The sequence below is a fragment of the Ovis canadensis genome, chromosome 23 (assembly GCF_042477335.2).
Source record: "Ovis canadensis isolate MfBH-ARS-UI-01 breed Bighorn chromosome 23, ARS-UI_OviCan_v2, whole genome shotgun sequence".
Lineage (NCBI taxonomy): Eukaryota > Metazoa > Chordata > Mammalia > Artiodactyla > Bovidae > Ovis > Ovis canadensis.
The window spans coordinates 36,278,089-36,300,276 of record NC_091267.1 but is presented as its reverse complement, the minus strand read 5'-3'; positions in this window follow the sequence as shown (position 1 = coordinate 36,300,276).

Genomic DNA, 22,188 nt, shown 5'->3' with positions numbered 1-22,188 from the left:
GTGCTACAAAATATACACCCACCAAAGGAAAATGTAATTTTGGACAGAGTAGTAATTAGCATGGTCAGTATAAACCACATCCCTAAAAAAATATAGTTTTTCTCTTACACTGCCTGTGGAATCATTTTATTAGTTATGATAATTTATGTTTTTAATCTTTTCAGTTAATATACCCAGAGGCAATGAAACTGAAGCAGCTAAGAAGGCAGAAATGAGTATAATATTATGCATAAATCCAAAAGCATTAAAAAGCAACTCTATTCTTTGGTTTCTGAAATCAAGTAGGTCAAAATGCTTAATGTTTCCCTGGTGGCTCAGATGGTAGAGAATCTGCCTGCAATGCAGGAGACACAAGTTCGAGTTCTGGGTTGGGAAGATCCGCTGGAGGAGGGCATGGCAACCCACTCCAGTATTCTTGCCTGAGAAATCCCATGGACAGAGGAGCCTGGCAGGCTACAGTCCATGGGGTCACAAAGAGTAGGACAAGACTAAGTCTAACATACAATAGAAGTAATGGTCTATTTTCTTACATGTCTAGGAAATCATCTTCCTGAATACTGTACTCTCACAAATCTTATGGCTTCAAATTGAGAGAAGTTTCCATTTCCCAATAACTTATTTAATAAAAAATAAATAGTTCACATGATGTGTGACTTACTCTTTTTTTCTTGGTCTGTAGTGAGAAATACCATTAGATGTCTCCCCTGCTTTAAGGCTCAGACGCCTCTAGCTTCACCAGACAATGCTAGCAGAAGCTTCCAGGTTTCCAATTCTGAGCCTCTGGATATCTTCAGTTCAGTTCAGTCACTCAGTCATGTCCGACTCTTTGCGACCTCATGAATCGCAGCACGCCAGGCCTCCCTGTCCATCACCAACTCCCGGAGTTCACTCAGATTCACGGTAAAGGTAATTCTTTTTGATTCTGAGTTATCAAGGCAATTTACACTTCTCTACTTTAAAGCTGTCCTTTGTTACTAGAAGGAAAAATAGCCATTATTTTCCTACCAGAACACTGTTTTGATGCAGGAAGTAAGTATATACATCAAAAAGATACTAAGCTCCTTTTTTATTTTGTTCTGTAAGAAATAACAGTTCATAGCCATACTCATGCACAATCTTCACCTGACTTGAAATCATCCTTAACTTTGTTTGTGCCACTCAAATACTTTCATGCTGAGAGCATGGCAAATTATAATCTTTATTGGAAAATTAAGTAATTTAAGCATTTCTCCTAATGTCAGACTAGCTAACTCTTCTGAAGTCCACTGCGATAATAACTCATTTAAACAAGTAAACCACTTTTTTTCACATTTCAAAGGATTCATTTAAAATAATTTTCTTTTTCTAGGACTCAAGGACAATGCTATTTGTGGTCCCCTTTTAGACAGCAGAATTAAAATTCTTCAGTGTGACCATTTTCCCCCTTACAAAATGTATGAAGAGCTAAAATTTCTCTTAATGAAATATAACCCATCTTTTAAACTCATTATTATTTACTAAGACTTCACCATTTCAGTGAATTTTTAATTATTTTTGAAGCTATTAATAAAAATGAATGAAGAGATTTAACAGGGATGACTAATCAAATATTTAAAGCCCACATAACTTCTAAGTAGAAAAATCATAATTCATTAAAATCAGGACAGGGTTTGGTACATACTACAGGTTCAAACAATATATTTTGAATGAATACATGAATAAATATTGTGGCCATTATTGCACTGTATATAATGAGTTTTATACATAGTATGTTTAGCCACCCATACTGTGAACTCCAGGAGGGCAAGAAAAATGCTTGATTGCTAAAACAACATCTGGGATGCAGCAGATAATAAATATTGAAGGAACAAAAATGAGCAAGTCTCACTGAAGAAAAAAATTATCCATTCATGTTCCTTAGACATAATCTTATAGTCAATGCTACCTTTGACATTATAATTAACTTTGATATCATGACACAACTGAGCAACTGAACTGAACTGAACTTGATATGATGAGATGCAATGATTATTTTGTACATTCAATATTTTAATCAAAGATTCACTGTGGCTGTTATATTACCTTTAGATGTTTTAAAATTTAGTCCTAATCTTCAATACTATTAGAGAGACAAGGAAAATGATATAATTATACACAGAATAGCTTGTGGATGTTCCAGGTGGATGTAGTTGTGTATTTATTTCAGATTTCATAACTGCTACCCAAATGTACAGATTTTCTAAGACTTTCAGTATTGGAGATACCCACAGCAGGGATGAATGCAGAAAAGCCCATTCAGGTGAGCTTCTGTTTCAGGTGTGGTAGTAGGCAATTGATGCTTTGAGCTGAATGAATAATATGGTGAAACAGTGAATCAGTGATGAGGCAAGCAAGAAGCACAGAGTTAAGACAGAGTTTGAAAAGGTAGTAGTCCATGTGCCCAAGAGGCAAGGATGGGAGTTATGTTACAGGAATGCAGGTATAAAACATATGTAGGGAGCTACTTTAGTGTAGCTTGTTAAGACAAGTTGGGGTGATGACATTAAAGAAGCAGACAATTTGTGGATTCTAACATTCAAAAAATGTTGACAAAATGTCAAGCACTGGGAACACAAGGTCAATAAAGAGAGGTCCAAACAATCAACTGGCTTATGATCTAGCAACCAAATCTTGAAACTTGTAAATAAGCTAACTACCACAATCTACTATGGATGCTATAATAGATTTCTAAATAGACCAGAGGATAGGACACAAGGTAGGGAATGTGAATTATTCCTAGATTGGGGGGAAATTGAAAGGGAAGACTTTCTACTTCAAACCCAGTGGAATAAACAAATAAGTGAACAATTAAGATACGGTGTATTGATAGTAAGTGCTGTCACAGAAGTATCCCAGGATGAGTAACAATAACATGGTTACTAAGCCAGCTTCTGATGTTAGGCTATAAAGCAGAACATATAGATGTGACTAACAAAAATATGGATATTTTGTAGTCCAAAATTAATTTTGAAAATTATAAAAAAATGTATGCCATAGACTCCTTCATCATATCCTTGAGCTTCATCCCAGGTCTAAATGTCACCCCGTTCCTGAGCCCTGATCTGAGATAGGGAAACATGGGGATGGATTGAGTCAGGGATTGAATGACCATTACAGACGAGGTAAAATGCTTTGGCTTCTGGGGTTTTTGTTATCATAGAAAGGTACTTGGTCTTTGTCCCTGGTTCCTGGCACAGTCTCTAAAACACTTAGAATTTCCAGTATAATAAGGGTGGTAAAAGTATCTTTTTGCCTAATGAGGTGACTCTTGGCAGGCCCTAAGGTAGCCTTTGGCTAATTACCAAAAGACCAAGCCTTGATCTTGTTCAGGCCCCAACATCTAGGGAGGTGACAGGGACTGAATATTGACTTAATTGCCAGTGGGCAATAATTTAAGCAATCATGCCTATGTAATGAAACCTACTATATATATAATATAAAAAATCCTACATAATGGTGTTCAGAGAGCTACAGAGTTGGCAAACACACCTAGGTGTTGAGAGGATGGCACACCCCAAATCCACAGAGACAGAAGTCTGGTGCTCAGGACACATCCAGAACTTGTCCGAGATGTCTCTTTATCTGGTTGTTCACTTGTATTCTCTACAATAAACCAGAAAATGTGAGTAAAGTGCCTTCCTAAGTTCTGTGAACCATTTTAGCAATTTATTGAAATGGAGGGAATCCCCAGTTGACAGCTGCTCAGTCAGAAGGATGTAAGCCCAAGGTTTAAAACCGGTATCTGAATTGGGGGCAGTCTGTGGAACTGAGCCCTTAAACTCGTGGGACCTGATAGTAACTCCAGGTAGTGTCTTCCTGATCAAACTGAATTGAATTCTAGGACACCCAGTTGGTGTACAGAGAATGAGAAAATTGGTTGCTGGTGTTGGAAAAGTTGGAATGTCAAATGTCTAAGATAATCAAAATGTCAGGCACCAGAAAGATTTTTGGTAGGCATGACCTGAGTCCTGAAGGCTGACTCAGATTTTGGCCAATTGAGGTCAAGGAAATGGAAGAAAGCCATCACGGGCAGAAGGACCGGATAGGTAATGATGCAGGAATTCGAGAGAATGTGACTTGTCCTGATCTGGATGGCTGGCACATGGGAAGCCAGGCCAGGAACCCAGAAAAGGGGAAATTGAAAGACAATCAGAGCTGGAGTGGACAGGGCTCTGTGTTGTATTCTCAGTTAAATAGAATATCATCTTGAACACTCCTGGAGGATTGTAAGGAAGCAAGTTGAATGACTATACAGATATTAATGCAAGACTAAAATTCCATTTCTTTGTCAGGCCTTTATTTATTGTACACATTTATTGTGGCTCCCTAGCTACAACGGTCATCACAGGTTTCTAAGAATTTTGGAAATACTGAGCTGCCATCTGAGATCCCTGAAAGATTCCACATTGCCTATAGGAAAAACCTGCATCCTTCAATTTATCAGTACGAGATCCTCACTAGAGTTTCTCCCCTGTGGCAGATGCTGTGTGCTCTCTACATGGAACTTGGTTCACAAGAAAAAGTATGTATTAGTCCTCTTCTGGGGGCTTTGGCTCAAGGAAAACAAGGGGCTTCCTGGGTGGATCAGTGGTAAAGAATCTGCTTGACAATGCTGGAGATGTGGGTTCAATCCCTGGGTTTGGAAGATCTCCTGGAGAAGGAAATGGCAATTCACTGCAGTATTCTTGCCTGGGAAATCCTATGGAGAGAGGAGCCTGGCAGATACAATCCATAGTGTCTTAAAGAGTCGGACATGACTGAGAGACTGACCGCACAAGGAAAACAAATCCATACCAGACCCTCTCTTGGTTTAGTGATTTTGATCATGCACTTGAATACATGTAGCTTTCACAGTTGAAATTGAAGAGCACATATATACTCAGTCTGGTAGTTTATCAGATATGAGATGGAAGGCCAGCTGAGATCTTGAATTTCCCAATCCTTCAATGTCCCAACAGCTTCTATTAAGACTATGCTGCTGGGTTACTAAGAACGATGAGTCATTCAGAGAATATACTCACGCTAGAGGTAGTTCTCAAAGTCTAGTACAGAGGTCCTCAAGGTCAAAACTATTTTCTACTAGCACTAAATTGTAGTTTGTCTTTCACCATGTTATCTGCACTGGTGATACAGAGCAACTGTTGGTAAAGCTACCATTGCCTCAGAACTAATCAATGCAGGGGCAGCAAAGCAGACGATTCATCACTGTAGTCTTCACTTGCAACGAAAATGGAAAAGGCTGCATTCCTGTAAGAATGCCCTTGATTGTGAAGTCAAAAATATTAAAATATGATTATACTCAATCATGAGTACATGGCTTTTTGATATTCTAGATGACTCAATGAGAGGCACCCATATAGAACTCTTGCTACCTCCCAAAGTATGATAAAGAAATGGAGCAGGACCCTATGGTCCTTGCCCCTCATGTTCTGTGCCTGCCTTTGGTCTGTGGAAAACTTTAGCCGAAGAGTAAGTTTAATCAGAGACGTGAGAACATGCAGAAACAAAGGAAACAGGCAAAGGTGACTGAATAATAATAGTTTAATCATTAAACAAGGTCAATGACCTTTAGTTCCTCCTCAAGGCCTGTAGAGGCTTCCCTAGCGGCTCAGTGGTAAAGAACTCACCTGCCAATGTAGGAGATGTGGGTTAAATCCCTGGGTCGGGAAGATCCCCTGGAGAAGGAAATGGCAACCCACTTCAGTATTCTTGTCTGGAAAATCTCTTGGACAGAGGAGCTTGGTGGGCTACAGTCCATGGGTTTGCAGAAAAGTCAGACATGACTTAGCAACCGAAATAACAACAATAACAACAGCAAAGTCTATAGATAATATTTTGAGCCGTATCCTGTAAGCTGTCTTAGAGATACTGAAACTCCCACCAAGTGGAAGAAGTTAATGACACAATGACCAGACGGTAGCCATGACATAAACTGCCACATTTCTGAGAACTGGCCTCAAGAAATGGTAACAGATCAACTCTGGAATGGAAGATTAACTGTACCTAAAACAACCAAGATGATGCTGGTGAGACCACCAATGATCAATTTCAAGATGACTGTCAGAGCTGACCATGCGGTTTCTGCATGTAGCCGCCTCCCTCAACCTATAAAAACTCTTGCCCTCTCACTGTCAAGGGAGGTGGGAAGACTTGGCCTTTGGACCGCCATGCACACCACCCCCCAGCTGCACACATCCAAAATAAAGCAAACTTTCCTTTCCACCAATCTGGCCTCTTTATTGGCTTTTGACCAGTGAGCAACTGGACCCCCATTTTCAGTAATAATACTAGTTGCAAGGAGATGCCCTTCGACTATCTGGAGTTGAGCTGACCTAGGAGACAGACGGAACCGAGCTGTCATGTGTTAGAATAGTGCGTCAAAGCAACAAGCCAAAAATGAGAGTTAATCACTTACCAAGAGACTGTGTAAGCAAGAGCCTAAACCAGGAGGAAACACCAACTCCCCCAAGGTTCTGCTTTTCCTGTGGAAAGGTTCACCAGAGTCAGGTGGACCAGACATTTAGGTCCATCTCACTGGTGAGGGAACCCTGAACAAAAGGTTCCAGCCATTTTATGGACCCCCAAGGTCAGGAAGGAGGGCTCAGGGTGAGGCTGTGAGTGGAAAAGTACTGGTACTGATTCAGAGTGGGGCAGGGAGTGTCTCCAAGGGTTTCCCCTCCTCCCCCATAAGTACAGGCACCTGAGGAAGACCTCTGCCCAAGGCCTCAGAGAAAAGAGACCTAGGAATGAAGGCACCTGGGCTAGAAAAGGAAATATTGTTCAAAAAGTATGAGAGACAGGGGAACATGCATTCTCGACACAGCTCTGCTCAGGGTCCAGTGACTGCCTGTTGACTAAAGGGTGGTGTGGGCAGGGCTGCAGCCCCCATGATGCCTGCCAGGCAAAGCCTTTACAACGGCCTCTGGTTAGGCCTGAAAATCATCACACGAGGTTTTCATCAGGAGCCTGACTCATGAAGGATGTCACAGGGAAAAGTAATTGAGTTGCAAGCTGAACAGGCTCCTTTGTCACAAGGCACCATTTTTATCTGAAAAAAAGAACTGACAAACTGTGGTTATTGAAACTGAGGTATTTGGCAGACATTTCTCAAAAATGAACAAAGTGAGCCTGTCACTTCAAGGAAAACAACTGAGATTATTTGTTGCCAAAGACAGAATGTAAGCTGCCAAAGAAAAATTAGAAATCTGAAACACTGGCATTCCCCAAGGTGGGCTTGGCCACTTCACGATAACTGCAGACTTTTGGGAATGAGTTCAGTGGTGATGCTAATGATTGCAGGTATTATGGCTTGAAGGGCATCTCTCAAAAAAGGTAGGTTGAAGTCCTTACCTCCAGGACCTCAGAATGTGGCTTTGTTTGGAAATAGTATCTTTACAGAAATATTAATAATCAAGTTTAATGAGGCCATTTAGTCCAATAAGACTGGTGTCTTTATAGAAAGGGGGACTTTAGACACAGAGACTGACATACATGGAGGGAAGATAACATGAAAATATGCAGAGAGGACATCTGAAAAATGTATAACTGGAATGATAGGAATGATGAAAGATTGCCAGCAAACCACCAGAGGTAGAAAGGCAAGGCAAGATTCCTCTATAGGTTTCAGAGGAATTTCTGACTTCTAGCCTCCAGACTTATCAGATAATATATTTCTGTGTTTAATTCACTCAGTTTGTGATATTTTGTTGTGGTACCTTGGGAAAATAACACAGCAATTTGTACTCCAAATGTTGACACAATATGAAATGTGTCATATGTAAAATAAAATATGCCAACATTTGGAATATTGGTATCCTAAGGAAAAAGTTGGCTTAAAGCTCAACACTCAGAAAACTAAGATCATGGAATCTGGTCCCATCACTTCATGGGAAATAGATGGAGAGCCAGTGGAAACAGTGTCAGACTTTATTTTTGGGGGGCTCCAAAATCACTGCAGATGGTGACTGCAGCAATGAAGTTAAAAGACGCTTACTGCTTGGAAGAAAAGTTATGACCAACCTAGACAGCATATTCAAAAGCAGAGACATTACTTTGCCAACAAAGGTCCGTCTAGTCAAGGCTATGGTTTTTCCACTGGTCATGTATGGATGTGAGAGTTGGACTGTGAAGAAAGCTGAGTGCCGAAGAATTGATGCTTTTGAACTGTGGTGCTGGAGAAGACTCTTGAGGGTCCCTTGGACTGCAAGGAGATCCAACCAGTCCATTCTGAAGAAGATCAACCCTGGGATTTCTTTGGAAGGAATGATGCTAATGCTGAAACTCCAGTACTTTGGCCACCTGATGAGAAGAGTTGACTCATTGGAAAAGACTCTGATGCTGGGAGGGATTGGGGGCAGGAGGAGAAGGGGACGACCGAGGATGAGATGGCTGGATGGCATCACTGACTCGATGGATGTGAGTCTGAGTGAACTCCAGGAGTTGGTGATGGACAGGGAGGACTGGCATGCTGCAATTCATGGGGTCGCAAAGAGTCGGGCACGACTGAGCGACTGAACTGAACTGAACTGAACTGAAGGTGAATTAGTATTTTCCAAATATCATGTGTAAAGTTAAGAAATCATTCATGGGTACGAGATCAATTCGAGGTTTTAATGTGGCAGAGTACCTTAATATGGTTTGATATATCACAACCAAGCTTCAAAAACTACTATTTGTTAACTTTTGGTATTGTATCAAAAAAGAATATTGACAATTATCTTTAAAAGCTATTAAAATATTTCTCCCTTTTTGAACTACATGTCTAAGTGAGGTCACATTTTCTTCATATACTTCAAATAAAACAACATATTGCAACAGATAGTTTGTAAAATCAGATATAAGAACTGTCTTATATTGAGCCAAACATTAAAGATATTTGTAAAAGTGTATAATAACATCTCTTTCTCACTATTTTATTTTGAAAAATATGTAGTTTCAGGTAAAAATACGCTAGTTGTGTTAATGTAATAACTTGGGGGGGTTTGATGTATAAATACCTTTAAGTTTCTTCAGTTTTGATTTCTAATATAAAAAAACACTGATACCTTAAACATAAATAACAGCTTGGGGAGTTCTCAGTAATTTTTAAGAGTGTAAAGGTGTGTGTTCATGTGTGCTAAGTCTCTTCAGTTGTGTATGACTGTGTGACTCTATGCACTGTAGCCTGGCAGGCTCCTCTGTCCATGGGATTCTCCAGGCAAGAACACTGGAGTGGGTTGTCATGCCCTTCTCCAAGGGATCTTCTCGACCCAGGGATTGAACTCGCTTCTCTTATATCTCCTGTATTTTGGCAGGAAGATTCTTTACCACTAGTGCCACCTGGCGGAGAGGGCAATGGCACCCCACTCCAGTACTCTTGCCTGGAAAATCCCATGGATGGAGGAGCCTGGTGGGCTGCAGTCCATGGGGTCGCTAAGAGTCGGGCATGACTGAGCGACTTCACTTTCACTTTTCACTTTCATGCAGTGAAGAAGGAAATGGCAACCCACTCCAGTGTTCTTGCCTGGAGAATCCCAGGGACGGGGGAGCTTGGTGGGCTGCCATCTATGCGGTCACACAGAGTCGAACACGACTGAAGTGACTTAGCAGCAGCAGCAGCAGTGCCACCTGGGAAGCCCATGTAAAAGGGTATCAAGATTAAAGATCAGGTGTAGAAACTGCTTTTCAGCAAATATCTCATTGTTATGATTCTCTGAAGTTTGAGTACCCAGACTCTGTCTAACGTCCCAACCCTGTATAGGCCAGTTGTAAGCCTATGGATTCCCCTCCTTCCTCTTTCTTGGATCAGTTGTGCTTCCAGATTCTTCTGCTTAATGAGTGTAGATGGACATACAGGCCCATTTACTGCATGTGCCATGTGCGGGAGACTCATCTTCAGACAGAGAGCCAAGCCCAGACGGAAAGAGCACTGCTCTTTCCCATGAAGCTCCCAACACCAGCATACAGCGGGTGCCCAGGGACTTTCACAGCTTTTTCTGACCACAGAAGAAGGGAAGGACTCTAGGGGCCCTTCCCTCACCACCACCAACAGTGAATGAGATAGAAGTTTCCAGGACCCATCCCAAGAGATTCTAAAGGTTTGACTTAAACTCCCAAATCGGTATTTTCAACAGCCAGGTCAAAAGATTCTGAAACTGGTGGTCCCTGGACCACATGTAAAAAACAGTGCCAATGTGTGCATTCCCAGCTGTGATCAAGCATAAGGGAAAGGCACTGGGAAGCTCAGTGCTAAAGCCGAGGTGATTATCGAGAGTAACAGATCTATTACATCCAGAAAGAATACTTGCCTCAAGATTTTACAGAGACCAAGAGAGACAAGTGCATAATGCCAGCAGGCCATAACAATTGCTCTAGTTAACTCTGAGGGGAGGAAAAGATAGATTTGTCAGTCTGGGGTCCAAGCTGGGAGAGTGGGCCCTTGACACAGACTCACCTGGAAAATAAAACTGATGCAAAATGAATGTCAATTACCCAGTTCCTGAAGGCCTGTCCATCTTTTTGTCTATTTTTTTAAACAATCATTTGCTCTGTTACACTTCCATCAAATGCCCATGACAGTAATATCAGAGTGCCTTTTAGACTCTTGAGAAATACAGAATTTATTGACCTGTTCAGTGAAATACAATCCTTGTTTCTCTTCCCAAAGGCACTGAATGACAGTGCAATTTTCCAACTGAAGTTGGAAAATCACTAACACCATAGTGGATCCCCTCGTGTGACTGATTTCTAGAAAACGTTGGGACTATCAATATCACGTGTGTATGTGTGTGTGTGTGTGTGTGTGTGTGTGTGTGTGTGTGTGTGCGCACGCGCGCATGCTCAGTCATGTCTGACTCTTCTGCGGTAGCCTGGACTGTAGCCCGCCAGGCTCCTCTGTCTGTGGGGTTTCCCAGGCAAGAATACTGGAGAGGGTTACCATCTCCTACTTCAGAAGATCTTGCCCACCCAGGGATCAAACCGGCCTCTCTTTTGTCTTCTGCATTGGCAAACAGATTATTTACCAATTGTGCCACCTAGAAAGCCCCATCATCACCTGGAGTATGTCTAAATATCAACAATGACCTTCTCAAAAATAAGCAAATTAACATTTTGCTTTGTAAATCAGCCTTTTGGGTTAGCTTACTATCCTACTCTTTCAGAGTCCAGTGGAAAATCCTTTCTGCTTCTAGGATCTACCCTCCACCGCTAGCCTCTATTCAACTCTGAGAATCAGATTTATCTTTCTAAATTAAAGTTGAGGGCTTCCCTGCTGGTTCAAAGGTAAAGAATCTGCCTGCCAATGCAGGAGACAAGAGTTCAATCCCTGGTCCAGGAAGATCCCTCATTCCACGGAGTAACGAGGCCCGTGTGCCACAACTACTGACGCTATGCCCTAGAGCCTGGGAGCCACAACCACTGAAGCCCTTGAGCTCTAGAAGCCCATCTTCTGCAGCAAGAGAAGCCACCTCAAGGAGAAGTCTGCACACCACAACTAGAGAGTGGCCCCTACTTGCCGCAACTAGAGAAATGCCCGCACAGCAATGAAGACCCATCACAGCCAAAACTAAATAAAATTATTTTAAAAACTTAAAGTCAGTTTCAAGGTTCTTTACACTGTGCGTTGCTACCACCCTGCTTTTCTTTACTGAGCATCTTCTATGTGCTGGGCATTCTGTCACTTGCTTTCTACCTACTGTGGCTTCTCCTTACCACAAAACCATCATCTTTGCTTTAAAGAAACGAGTTCAAAGAGCATAAGCACATCTCTGCAGATAAAGAAGTTATTATCCACCTAAGCTAGAACTTTTACCCAGTTAGAGGCTCTGGCCCCTACGCCTATATTCTAGCCCCTCCTCCAGCCTGAGGATGCTTGGATAAATTGATAGCAATGGGTTTTAAATCATAATGGCTTTTCGGACTCTGTGGGAGAGGGAGAGGTGGGATGATTTGAGAGAATGGCATTGAAACATGTATAATATTATGTAAGAAACGAATCACCAGTCTAGGTTCGATACAGGATACAGGATGCTTGGGGCTGGTGCACGGGGATGACTCAGAGAGATGATATGGGGAGGGAGGTGGGAGGGGGGTTCAGGATTGGGAACTCATGTACACCCATGGTGGATTCATGTCAATATATGGCAAAACCAATACAGTATTGTAAAATAAAGTAAAATTTAAAAAAAAATCATAATGGCTGAGGTCACTGCCCTTGGCTGGTCATCTCTGAAACCCACAGCTGGTCATGTCTATTTCCTACAGTAAAACGATGGGATTCTACTGGAAAATACACTGAATAGCAGGTCTAGCTAATCTGGCTTCTCTGAAGTCCTATTAAACCTCTGAGTGGAGTCAGAACTCTTCAAATGGTGCCAAAGATAGCTCTGTGTCAAACCATTGAATCACATAGCACAATAAAAATAAGAATGACTAATACTTTTTGGTCTCTGTCACATACTCTGCCAAACAACAAAAAACAGAAATGTTCCTCAAAACGTCACTTTAGGAAGGGTTCAGAAATAGTTCCCACAGTGTATGTGTAAACATTACTTCAGATTCTGGGGACTGCTGCTCACACCAAGAGGAACCTGAAAATCTTGCTGTTTTCAAAGCTTTAAGATTCGGTCACCTAACATGCTGTGCCTTTTGAGAAAAAAATCCAAACACCAAGCTTGAGGAATTTAAATGATTAGAACAAAAAAGCATTTTCTAATGTGTTTTCTACTGTTGAATTGGATTTTTAGAAATAAATTGAAAATTCTGTCACCTGTCTGATGCACTTGCTTCCTTTTTTTTTTTTTTTTGAAGAAGGTCTATAGTAAAAACAAATAACAACGAAATAAAACATGGATGTCCTTAGTAAGTGGACTCCTAGAATTATTCAAAATCACTGAAGTTGTCCCATATCAACATTCTTCAAGCCAGAGCACTCAAGAGTAATGAGTCTCTTTATATCTATTACCTAATCAATAAGAAATAAAACTTCCAGCACTAACAAATTGCCATCTCAGCAAAAAGAGATTTATTTGGCTTGGATTGTATTTCCTCATTAGTAAAGTAAATGCAAGAAAGTCTGATTTATCTGGATTTTTCCCCCCACTGAACAAAAAGTAATTTGGTGAACCTAGAGTTTTATTTTTCATTGTATTGTATTTTTTAATTAAAACTGGCCAGTGGAACCTCTCTAGTCCCAAATCATGTATGTATTAAATCTCAAGGAATCCTAAAGCAAGTAGAGAGAATTTCATTTTTAGCAAACTGCAAGGCATTAAAATCAATAAATGGGCTGATGATGCAATTAATATGCTAGAGGCCTTTAATGGAAAAAAGGAAGATTTAGTATTAACAACCATTACTTCTCTCATTTAAAGAAATTTCTAAGCTTGTATTTTACTAAATAAACTATGTAATCGGGACCATTGAATAGTAGTTGTGTTTTCATTATAGTTAATGTTAATTAGTCTATTTATTTTGGGTATGATTATCATTAATTTAGAGATTTGGATGTTGCTCTCTTCACAGCTTCTGTATATAACTCATAACCAAGAATACACCCACTGGCACAGCAAGGCACTCCAGGAAGACTTCTAATTCACAATATCATTCAGCAGCTAATATGTGTTTACACGTGTGCTACATCAGTTCAGTCCTATCCAACTCTTTGCTACCCTATAGACCATAGCCCACTAGTCTCCTCTGTCCATGGGATTTTCCAGGCAAGAATTACTGGAGTTGGTTGCTATGCCCTCCTCCAGGGGATCTTTCTAACCCAGGGATAGAACCTGAGTCTCCTGCATTGGCAGGTGGGTTCTTTACCACTAGCGCCACCTGAGAAGCCCCCGTAGCTAATATAGGATAAGTTTATTCAGGAAATTGCCAGAGATCAGATTCCCCTGTAGTCACCTCCATCAACTCCTATATGACTATTCCCTAAAGATGGCAAGAATAGAGGCATTTAAAATATTTTCCATTTATTTTGCATTCAAAATATACTCAGTTGTTTCAATACTTATACATCAAAATATAATAGGTTTAAAGCAACTGTGAGACCCTGCAAGCTGGTGGGGAATCCTGAGACCACTTCAACTAGAACCCTGGTGTGAAGGAGATCACAGACTTGTGGAGGCAATAAGTTTTCTACCCAAATGCCCTGAGGTCATAGTAATTCCTCTATATCCTTTGGGGTAGAGCCAGACCTGGGTCTACCACCTACATGGAAAAATCATAGTCATGGGAACTTGGGCAAATCACCTGCCTCTCAATCTCTCAAATTTCTAATCTATAAAATAATTAATGTGCTACACATTGTTTTGACAACGGAATGACATGATGTACATTAAAAATTCTGGTGTAGTGCCTTGCAAATAATAGGTGTTAAAGAACAAACCTACTTTCCCCCCTCCTTCATACAAGGTTTACCTCACTCCAAAGTTCAAATATGAATTCAGTGTAGAATACATGTTCAGGTCAGCTCCTTCCTCCTCAAAGGAGTCCCATGAACTTAGATGGGGACAAAAATATATTGCATTTTCACTAGTTAATTTCACTTGGAGAACCCAAATTTAACATTTCCTTCAATGATACTGTAGGCAAAAAGCCACGGTGGCATTTGCAGTACCTATGACTTTATCACCAGTATAAATCACACACATTTTTATTATATAATCCTGTTAAGGGCTATATCAGCATGGGTATGAAAGGCTGAGACGTGGTCTTTCCCACAGTCAGGAGGGATCTCACAAATCCAGAGCTTCTCCCTGAGGAGTGAGGGTTTGTAGCCCACTCCAACTTTTAAGAATAGGACCTGAGAGACAAGGCTGCAAAACGCCTGGCTTTTAAAATCATAGAGGCTTCCACTAGACCCAAGGGTGGTGCTGGAGAGCATTCTGGAAGGGCTTGAATGCAGACTTTCTTGCTCCAGGTCACAGCAGTTTGAAAAGTTCTCAGACTATAGAAAAAGGAGACTGATTTTCTAATTGTAAAGTGTCTCCTGGAGGGACAGAGGAACTGGTGGGGGCCATCTTTGTGCTTTCCCTCTGCCATGCTCCACATGCCAGTATTTCTTGGAGTGGAGCTTTTATATATGTCTGATAGCCTGTTTTGTTGTTGTTGTTGTTGTTGTTGTTTTTTATTTCAGGTGTTTTTGCAGCAGCATCCCAGGGGATACCGCTTGAGTGCCTGGCTCTGGAGGCCAAGGGAACCAGTGTTCCTGGATCCCATAGGAATGTAACAATTGGAGACAGTTCTCAGCTGACTACCATCCCCAGGGCACTTCACAGAGAACAGACTGAAGCACACCCCCAGTCTTGCTGAAACTGAGCAGAACCCTATGGGGCCCTCTCAAGCACAAAGGCCCCTCCATGTCTCCTGCCTCTTGTCTGTAGAAAAGCTGGATTCTCCCAGGCCTCCCTGTGTCACAAAAGAGCAGGCTCAAGGAGTGAATGATTTAGGACAGCAGAGTTGTAGAATCTTTGGTGCTTTCCCAAAGGACATAGATAACAGGGTCTGATGCACACTCCTGAGTTGTTTTATACATATTATAAAACTGCAACAGAAGGGGAAAGCTAACTGCATGATGAGCAGACCATAGCCATGACAGGAGCTGTTCCAGCTTGAATAGTACTGAATCCATTGCTAGCACAATTCCAAGAACTGGCCTCAAGAGCATGGAATTAACACCATTACTCATAGTAATCTGAATCTGTGGGCATCAAGATCACTGTGACTTGTTCTACCCATATAAGTAAACAGGCAACAACCATCAGCAAGAGATGCTGCGAACTCACATGGACATCTCCCACTCTGAGAATAGGGAGCCCTATGTTGACATGAAGCAGTTATAAAATATAGACCTTTGCCACACCTTGAGTGCCAAAATCTGTTATGAAACTCAGTTTTGGCTGCTTGTCTCTAGAGTACTGGCTTTCAAGCAGTGAGAAGTCAAATCTGAGTTTGGCAACATTTCTAAGGAAACCTATTTGCTTCTTCAGGAAGTTTGGCCTGAGGGTGGGATCCTGGTCTGGTGCATGTCTAGAGGCCTACATAGGTGCTTTCAGGGAATGGAGGCCCGTGGACACCATCTTTGTGTTTTCCTCTGTCTCACTCCAGCTTGCCAGAATCTCCCACAAAGCAGCTCACACCTTTGTCTGACACCCCAATTCTTGCAGTTGCTACGAGGGGACAATTCTACATCACCTAGCTCGGAAGGCTGGTGGGGCTTCTGCCCATGGGTCCAACAAGACTACAGCCAATGGAGAAAAAGTTCTTAAATAGCTGTCACCCCAGGGCACGGCAAGAGGCAACAGATTCAGGAGGTCAGTCTCCCCTATGAAAGGGGCCTATTAGGTTAGCATGATAGTATAGCCTGATGTAGGCTTCAAATTGAATATTTATCCAAGGGTTGACTGCAAACCTTTCCAGGGACCTTGGAAAGTGAGTGCTATTTTCAAGCTCTCCCTCTATTGCACCCAGAGAGTCAGTATATTTGAGGAGGGAGCTCTCATATGTGTCTGATGCCCCATTTTTGGGGGTCTGGTGCCACAGTTTTTGTGACTGTTCCACAGGGGATTCTATGGGGCAGGAGGATTACATTCTTGGATCCCATAGGACTGTAACAATAAGAGAGACAGTCTTAGCAGCCTACCACTCCCAGGGCACTGTACAGAGGGAAGATTGAAACATACCCTGTTTTTCTGTGAAAGATGCCTGTTTTATTGTCCTGAAGTTTCAGCCTGAGGAGAAGGCTTCAAGATTGCTTCACATCTTAGAGTCTACAGAGATGCTTTCAGGGAATGTAGGTCAGGGGATGCCATCTTTGCACTCTCCCTCTGTTTATCTGTAGCTTGCCACTACTTTTCAGAAAGACATGCATTCACATGGAGCCTTGATTTTTGCAAGTGCCCCATAGGGAATACCTCCAGATCACCTATTCTGGAGTTCAGCAGGATTTACAAATGCTGTCTTACAAGATTGCATGTATTTGCATACTTTAAAACCTGCTGCCTGAGGGTCTGGCTTCCAGTCAGCCTGAAATTAGGTGCTGATGAGATTCTTCCCCTGGAAACACCGACAGGTCCTGGCATACCCTCAACAACTAGAGCTATTAAAAATAAAATCAGGCTAATAAGTAAATACTCTTGGATAATCATAAAGTTTGAGTGACAACCAAGAGCTCGGACAAGGTTGAATGACAAGGTTCATTCACTCCTACCTGAGGCCACTCCTTTAAGACTGAGACAAGTAGTGTGACTAATGCATAGCAATAAACTCAGAAAATCAAGCAAAATGAGGAAGCAGAGCAATACATTTCAACCAAAAGAATAAGATGAAACTCGGGGAAAAAAGGAGGTGAGTACCTGATAAAGAGTTTAAAATAATGGTTGCTCCTAAATTGGCTCCTAAATTGGGAGAAGAATAAACACAATGAGAACTTCAACAAAAAGATAGAGATGTAAGGCAGTATGAAAAAGAAAATGAAGACTACAATAACAATACTGAAAAATACTCTAGAAGGGTTCAACAACAGACTTGATGAAGCAGAGGAAAGATTCAGAGAAATCAAAGACAGGGCAATGGAACTCAAACAGAGCAACAAAAAAAAAGAAAGAAAGTTTTAAGTGAAGACAGCTTAAGGACTTACAGGGAACATCAAACAGACCAATATTCTGGGGTCCTAGAAGGACAAGAGAGAGAGAGAGAGACAAGGGCAGAAAAATTATATGAAGACATAATGGCTCAAAACTTCTCTACCTATGGAAAGAGACATTCAGATCTACGAAGCTCAGTTCAGTTCAGTCACTCAGTCGTGTCCAACTCTTTGCGACCCCATGAATCGCAGCACACCAGGCCTCCCTGTCCATCACCATCTCCCAGAGTTCACTCAGATTCACATCCATCGAGTCAGTGATGCCATCCAGCCATCTCATCCTCTGTCGTCCCCTTCTCCTCCTGCCCCCAATCCCTCCCAGCATCAGAGTCTTTTCCAATGAGTCAACTCTTCGCATGAGGTGGCCAAAGGGAGTTCTAAATAAAATGAACCCAAACAGATTTACATCAAGATATGTTAAAATTAAAATGTAAAAAGTCAAAGAGAGAATCTTAAAAGCAGCAAGAGAAAAACAACTTGTTTTGTACAAGGGAACCACCATAAGATTACCGGCAGATTTTTCAGTGAAAATTTAACAAGAAATGTTAAAGGGTCTTTTTCAAGCTGAAAGAAAAAAAAAGTTGCTAATTGGTAATAAGAAAATATATGAAAATATAACTGTCACTAGTAAATATATAGACATAGTAAACATAGTGGATTTATCATGTAAGAAGCTGGTATGAAATTAAAAGAAAAATAGTAAAAATAACTATAACTACAAAGATTAATTAGTTAAGGGATACACAAAATTAAAAAGTTATAAAAATGTGAAATAAAAAATATAAAACAAGGAAAAGGGAATGAAAATATAGAGTTTCAGAATGTGTTTAAACTTGTTATTATCAACATAAAATAGACTGTTATAAATATAGGTTGCTATATGCAGGCTTCATGGCAACCACAAAGCAAAAGATCTATAGTAGATACACAAAAGATAAAGGGAAAGGAATCTAAATATCACACTAAAAAAAGTCATCAAATCACAAAGAAGAAAGCAAGAGAAGAAGAAAGAAACAGAGAAACTACAAAACAGCCAGAAAATAAAGAAGAAAATGGCAGTAAGTACAAATCTATCAATATTTCCTTCAAAAAAAAAAAAAAAAAGGACAAAATTCTCCAATCGAAAGACACAGAGTGGCTGAATGAATAAAAACAAAACCCATCTACATGCTGTCTATAAGAGGCTCACTTCAGATACAAGGATACACACAGACTGAAAGCAAAGGGGTGGAACAGATGTTCCATGCAAATGGAAACCAAAAGAAAGCTGGATAGCTATACCTATCAGAAAAAATCTGCAAGCAATAAATGCTGGAGAGGGTGTGGAGAAAAGGGAACCCTCCTGCACTGTTGGTGGGAATGCAAACTAGTACAGCCACTATGGAGAACAGTGTGGAGATTCCTTAAAAAATTGCAAATAGAACTACCTTATGACCCAGCAATCCCACTTCTGGGCATACACACCGAGGAAACCAGAATTGAAAGAGACACATGTACCCCAATGTTCATCGCAGCACTGTTTATAATAGCCAGGACATGGAAACAACCTAGATGTCCATCAGCTGATGAATGGATAAGAAAGCAGTGGTACATATACACAATGGAGTATTACTCAGCCATTAAAAAGAATACATTTGAATCAGTTCTGATGAGATGGATGAAACTGGAGCCGATTATACAGAGTGAAGTAAGCCAGAAAGAAAAACACCAATACAGTATACTAACACATATATATGGAATTTAGGAAGATGGCAATGACGACCCTGTATGCAAGACAGGGAAAGAGACACAGATGTGTATAACGGACCTTTGGACTCAGAGGGAGAGGGAGAGGGTGGGATGATTTGGGAGAATGACATTCTAACACGTATACTATCATGTAAGAATTGAATCGCCAGTCTATGTCTGACGCAGGATGCAGCATGCTAGGGGCTGGTGCATGGGGATGACCCAGAGAGATGTTATGGGGAGGGAGGTGGGAGGGGGGTTCATGTTTGGGAACGCATGTAAGAATTAAAGATATTAAAATTTAAAAAATAAAAAACTAAAAAAAAAGTCAAAGAAGGATACTAAATAATGATAAAAGTGTCAATCCAGTAAGAGGACATAACATTTATGAAAAATCATACATCCAACATGGGTGCACACACATACACACACACACACACACACACACACACATATATATATATAGCAAATATCAAAAGACCTAAAGGGAGAGATAGACAGCAATGCAGTAATTTCAAGGGACTTTAATATCCTATATACATTAATGGATAGATATCCAGGCAGAAAATCAATGTGAAACATCAGCCTTACATGACACATTAGATCAGACTGACTTAATAGCAGAACATTCCATCCAAAAGTAGCAGAGTACACATTCTTCTCAAGTATGCATGGAACATTCTCCAGCATAGATCATATATTAGGCCACAAAATAAGTCTTAATAAATTTTAAAAGATTGAAATCATATCAAGCATCTTTTCCAACCACCATGGTATGAAACTAGAAGAAAATTGGAAAAATCACAAATGTATTGGCTCAGAGGATAAAGCATCTGCCTGCCATGCAGGAGACCAGGTTTCAATCCCTGGGTCAGGAAGATCCCCTGGAGAAGGGAATGGCAACCTACTCCAGTATTCTTGCCTGGAGAATCCCATGGACAGAGGAGCCTGGCCCGCTACAGTCCACGGGGTTGCAAAGAATTGGACACGACTGAGCGAGTTCACTTCTTCATAAATGTATAGAGATTAAACAACATGCCACTAAACAATCAGTGGATCAATAAAGAAATAAAAAAATGCCTGAGACAAAAATGGAAACACAGTACACCAAAATTTATGGGATGCATCAAAAATAGTTCTAACAGGGAAGTTCATAGCAACACAAGCCTACTACCTCAAGAAAAAAGAAAAATTGGCAATAAACAATCTAACCTTACTCCTTAAGGAATTATAAAAAGAAGAGAAAACAAAACCCAAAGTTAGTAGAAAAAAATAAGAACAAAAATTAGAGTGAAAATAAGTGAAGTAGAGAAGGCAATGGCAGCCCACTCCAGTACTCTTGCCTGGAAAATCCCATGGACGGAGGACCCTGGTGGGCTACAGTACACAGGGTCGCGAAGAGCTAGACACGACTGAGCCACTTCACTTTTCACTTTCATGCACTGGAGAAGGAAATGGCAACCCACTCCAGTGTTCTTGCCTGGAGAATCCCAGGGACGGCGGAGCTTGGTGGGCTGCCGTCTACGGGGTCGCACAGAGTCAGACACGACTGAAGTGACTTAGCAGCAGCAGCAGAGACTAAAAACAATTGAGTAGGTAAATAAAACTTAAAGCTGGTTGTTCAAAAAGATAAACAAAACTGACAAACCTTTATCTAGATTTATCATTAAAAAAGAGTCAAATAAATAAAATCAGAAATGAAAGAGGAGATATTACAATTGATACCACAGAATACAAAGGATCATAAGAGACTGAGATAAATAACTGTTTGCATACAAATTGGATAACTTATAAGTAATGGATAAATTCCTAAACTATATACAATCTTCCAGGACTGAACCAAAAACAAATAGAAGAATTACTAATAAAGAGATTTAATTAGTAATCAAAAACCACCTGAAAAAATAAAAGCTCAGGGCCAGATGACTTCACTAGTGAAGTCAAACATTTAAAAGAATTAATACCAATCTTTCTCAAGCTCTTCCAAAATATTAAACAGGAAGGAATGCTTCCAAACTCATTTTACAAGACTAGGATTACCCTGATGACAAAACCAGATAAGGACACTACAAAAAATTAAATTATATGCCAATATCCATGATGAACATATATACAACATCCTCAACAAAATATGAGCAAATGAAATTCAATAATATATTAAAAAGCTATACACCATGATCCAATGGGATTTACTCCAGGGATGCACTGATGGTTCAACATCAGCAAATCAATCAGTGTGATACAGCACACTTACAAACTGAAGGACAAAAATCATATAATCATCCACAAAAAGTTATTTGTCAAAACTCAACATCCATTTAAGATAAAACACTCAACAAAGTGAATGAAACTAGACCATTTTATACACAAAATTAACTCAGAGTGGATTAAATACCTGAATGTAAGTCCTAAAACCTTAAAAATCCCAGAAGAAAACATAGGTGGTAAGAATCTTACATCAATATTGGCAATGAATTTTTGGATCTGACTCCAAAAATAAGTGAAAGCAAAAATAAGTAAATGGGACTACACCAAACTAAATGATTCTGCATAGCAAAGGAAACATCAACAAAATGAAAAGACAGGGAGAAATAAATGGGAGAAAATATTTGCAAATCGTATATTAAGTTTAATATCCAAAATATATGAAGAACTTATACAACTCAAAAAAAATAATAATAACTTTTTTGGAAAAAACTGCAATTAAAAAATGGACAGAGGGCCTGAATATACATTTTTCCAAAGAAGGTATACAGATGGCTAACAGGCACATGAAAAGATCCTCGACATCACTAACCATCAAGGTGATGCAAAACCAC